The sequence below is a fragment of the Xenopus laevis genome, chromosome 9_10L (genome assembly GCF_017654675.1).
Source record: "Xenopus laevis strain J_2021 chromosome 9_10L, Xenopus_laevis_v10.1, whole genome shotgun sequence".
Taxonomy (NCBI): domain Eukaryota; kingdom Metazoa; phylum Chordata; class Amphibia; order Anura; family Pipidae; genus Xenopus; species Xenopus laevis.
Window position 1 is genome coordinate 115,397,394 of NC_054387.1, and position 4,977 is coordinate 115,402,370.

Sequence of the window (4,977 nt, forward strand, 5' to 3'; positions counted from 1 at the left end):
CATGGAAAGAGTGGTTTGTCTGTTTGTTAACACCAACTTATATATGCAGGGTTGGCCTTAAAGGAACCGTAACACCAAAAAATTAATGTTTTAAAGGAAGGACAATATAATGCACTGGCAAAACTGGTGTTTGTTTCCGAAACACAACTATAGTTTATATAAATAAGCTGCTGTGTAGCCATGGGGGCAGCCATTCAAGCTCAGGATACACAGTAGATAACAAATAAGTACTACTATAGTTTATATAAACAAGCTGCTGTGTAGCCATGGGGGCAGCCATTCAAGCACAGGATACACAGTAGATAATAGATAAGTGCAGACGAATCCCATTGTATACTACAGAGTTTATCTGTTATCTGCTGTGTAACCTGAGCCTTTTCTACTTTAATTGGCTGCCCCCATTGCTACACAGCAGCTTGTTCACATGAACTATAGTAGTATTTCTGAAGCAAACACATCAGTTTTACCAGTGCAGCACAACAGTACATTACATGTTCATTACTTTAAAACACTTTCATGTATTGGTGTTACTGTTCCTGTAAAGGTCCAGATACTGTCCCACAAGGATACCAAAGCCAACTCACCTCCTGTATATGCACTTATGTACCTGTCCACTTTACCAAGAATAAGGCAAGGGCCAGATGACTGCGGATCTTGGCCTGCGTTTTTCTACAGGCCCAGAATCTGCCACCGCTGCTTCTCCACTCCTGCCCTGCCTGCACCTGGAAGCGTTATCTCCACTTCGGGGCAGGCAGACGCTGGGTGGATTTTGCGACTTTTGCGCCAAAATATGCCCGTGGTTCAGAAGTCAAGGAGGGCAGTGGAGAATCTGCAATCGTATGCATTGTCTGGCCCTAGCATAAGGAACCAGCAGGAAATTATTTTATCCATATAAATTCACATTATGTCCATTTGAAGCTTTGATCTTTATAATACCATATGTACAGTTGCCCCATTCATCTTATCGGGTGCCACCTGCTGTGACATTATGTTACCACACAGCATGGCACGCATCAAAACTTTTCATGGGTCTCATCTGTGAGAGATCAACTATTAGCAAAAAATAAAAAACCATCAGTCCCTGTGGCCTTCTGTATGCTACCAGCAAATGCAACATTACTTTCCAGGGACCATCCACAGGTTAATTTTTTTTTGGGGGGGGGGTGATGTCAGTGTTGGGCTGATTGGGCCACTCCAGAACTAATCCAGTGGGTACAGACAAAAAAAACCTTGTGCACTGAATTGCTTTGTGCTACTCATCACCCCAAAATCTCAGGCCTGTCCATCTTTCCATTCAATAGTACCTTTTACTATACTTATCATTGCATTGTAGCAAAGGACTAAACATAACCAGTCAAGGGTGCCAAACTAGGTCATGTTTTTTTTTTCTTGGCGGTGATTGGTATAGGCCCACCTATCTGTCCAATGACAGTGCAGCCTTCCATGATACTGCAAAAATACCTGGCAGGACATTTTGGGCAAAGGCAGGACACGTAGCACAGCTTTAGGATTACCTAGCCTCATGCCATCAAAGCCGCAGTCATGGCAGGCTGTGCCAAAGGAGATGTATTCAATGCTCGGAATGATGCCTCTGGCTAAGCCTTTCAGTTTCTCCTTTTCTAGTGCATTTTGCCTTTGTGATATTCATCTACAATATGTTAAAATAGGATTTATACAATTACCGTTAAATCCCTTTCTCTGTAGTCGACAGTGGGACACAGGAGACCAATGGAGTACAGCTCCATCCTCCAGGAGGCAGGACACTTAATTACAAATCAACAAGGGTTGTGCCTGGACTATATAGGCTTTACCCCTAGCACTTCATGTTCTGATTCAGTAGGTACCAACAAAAACTCTGGACACATGGAAGAACATTAGAGAACAGGAACTATTTCAACTATGTAACAACAGGAACTGTGCAATCCAGGCGAAAAGTCCTGTGTCCCCCTGTCGACTACAGAGAAAGGGATTTAACGGTAAGTGTATAAATCCTATTTTCTCTTGTCTCCGGAGCCACAGGAGACCAATGGGGACTTAACAAAGCAGCACCAACAGTAACAGGGAGGGCAGAGATTGCAGACATGGTCACAGCCTCTAGGGTTGCACCACAGCATGCAACACCTTGTGGCCAAAGGAGACTTGTCGCTGAAGTGAATGTGTCAAAATGGTAGAATTGTGTGTGTGTTTACCATGGAGCAGGTCTGGGCTGGCTCCCCGATCAGAAGAAACAAACAAAAAAAAAAAAAAGCGACGGGCGAAAGTTTGCATATCGTGTCGTTTATTATGCTTGCACATTATTATGCTATGCCCCAAAACGTGCCAGTTTGACCCTGGACCAGGTTGCCGCTCTGCTCAGCTGAGACGCAGTTGCGACAGGCACAAGAGGCCCCCACTGCCCTTGTGGAGTTTGCCTGGATCGGATGAGGTGGTGACTTACCCATAGCCACATAGGCTCTGCGTATGGCTTCCCAAATCCATCTGGCTATGGTAGCCTTGGAGGCTGCCCGACCTGCTCTCGGCCCCTAGTTTTGAAATGGCCTTCCCAATAGAGTCTGCTAGGGAATGGATGCTCTGTAGAAAGGCCAGCGACTGGTACAGCTGGACTGCCCATAAGGGTGCTGCGGGAGCATTAGGTGTGGAACTCTGAGAGGTTCCTGCTAGTGGTGAAACCATTGGTCGACTTCCCTGGGTAATGAGGTTATCTATGGGAGCTGGTGGTTTACTACCCCAGGGGAGCAAGAGCGGCAGAGTATTGGTTTGTCCACTTGTGAATTTTATGTGACATTTAGTGCAAGCAAAATACGTGAACTGCGCCATCACTGCTGCTGTTGTTGCACGTCTCCCTCCCCGGGGAAATAGTGCACCAGCCCTACCTTCTGCAATGTGCCCAGATGGAGCACTAGAGAAGGTCATCTGTGATAGGTGTCTGCTGAATGGAGCTGGCACCTCAGTACAGCTGGTCTCACTGTGTGGCATGGGCGAGAAGCTGCTCCGCTCCTGTGCATCACTGGACTTAGGAGAGGAAGACGCGCAAGAGAGAGCTGCATTCCTGCTCGTGGTATAGGAGACTTAAGGTGGCCACCAAAATCTCGTGTGATGTTCACATCCGAGTCACGTGCACACTATGTCGTCACCACTCCGCGCTCCTAGATGGGTTAATTGGCACTTGCACAGCCTGCCGGCTGAGGGATCAGTGGTACTCACAGTTTCATTGGGTTCTGTCCCAGCCCGCTCCCTGAAGAGACAGGTATAGAGCTGGGCGGCTTGCCTCAAAAAAGATTATTTTCTGCCCCAGGGGGGTATTACTCCAGCGTCGGGGGGTTAACCCAGTTGGGCACAGTAATCCTGGCCCAATATCGCCCCGGTTGTCAGCACTATTCGCTGACCAAAGGCTCCTTGTGGTGGGTCTCTCTAGAGACCTATGTTGGTCCAAGCTCCTGTGAGCAGGACACTTGAAAAACTGAATCAGAACAGGAAGTGTTAGGGGTAAAGCCCTGATAGTCCAGGCACGCCCCTTTTTGATTTGTAATCAAGTGTCCTGCCTCCTGGAGGATAGAGCTTTACCCCATTGTCTCCTGTGTCCTCAGGAGATGTAAGTGAAAGGGCAAATGCTTAGTGTCACCAGCAAAACTATACCCCCCAAACAATGTAGGTCTCTATAAAAAGATATTGCATAAAACAGTTCATATGTAAAACCCTGCTTCATGTAAATAAACCATTTTCATAATAATATAATTTTTAGTAGTATGTGCCATTGGGTAATCATAAATAGAAAACAGCTGTTAAAAAAAAAACAAAGGCCGCCCCCTGGGATCGTATGATTCACTGTGCACACAAACAAACCAAACATGTTAGGTCACATGAGCCAATTAACAGACAGTTGTCTTTTGCTTCCACACTTCTTCCTGTTACAGTTAGAGCTGCAGTATTTCTGGTCAGGTGATCTCTGAGGCAACACCCTTATGAAATGGTGGCTCAAGGCAAGAGATGTAAAAGGACAATATTTACTTAAATATATATTCCAGTTTGATAAGATTCTTTAATATGCCACTTAATATGATGTTTAAGTGTTCATCTTGGGGGTATAGTTTTCCTTTAAGACTTATTGCTTTCCATATGAGCAACTTTATGCAGCACATTCAAGAGCCTGAAAAGAATTTGTTTTTTATTGTGCTCGGGAGACGGGTATCTGCCTTAGGTGGCTTTCTTTCTGAAAGGATATGCTGAAAGAAATAATTTCAATTGCCACCAAATACAGAATCAGATCATGTACCCCTCCATACCAATGGAAATTCTAGGTGACAGCAATACAATTAATAATTTTTTTTTAATTGTATAAATTATGCCATGTGTTGTAAGGCGTTGTCCATGTAAAATGTTTCTGAACAAAAAGTAAAAATTATTTTTTTCAAACCACCCTTACGTTACATTGTTTCTGTTTTGATTTTGAGTGTGCAAACAAGTAGATTAATGACAGCAATACAATGCCAGGGCATAGGCCAATGCAGTGCAGGGAAAGGGTGGAGAGACAGAAAATCTTTCCATTTATTCCGTATTTTATTCTACAGATATGGAACAGGTATTCTAAAACAAACATAAAAAAAAACAAAGCAAAAACAGCAGAATATCAACTGTACAAGTTACATTTCCCACCCTCATTTAAAATAATGGTCACGGAGCACTGAATGCCTCAGCAATAAGGATGAGCAGACAGGAAAGCTTCAACAGCTACAAAACTACAACTCACCGATATAAAGTGAGCTATGTTCCCCAACAGCTGTAAAGAGGCCTCCTGTCTCAGATTGTATAAGAAACGAGGGTCCTGCTCTAAAGTGTGTATTTTCTGTTAAACAGGTGGTTCACCTTTAAGTTAACTTTCAGTATGTTATAGAATGACCAGTTTTAAGCAACTTTTCAATTGGTCTCCATTCTTTATTTCTTATAGTTTTTTAATTACTTGCATTCTTCTTCTGACTC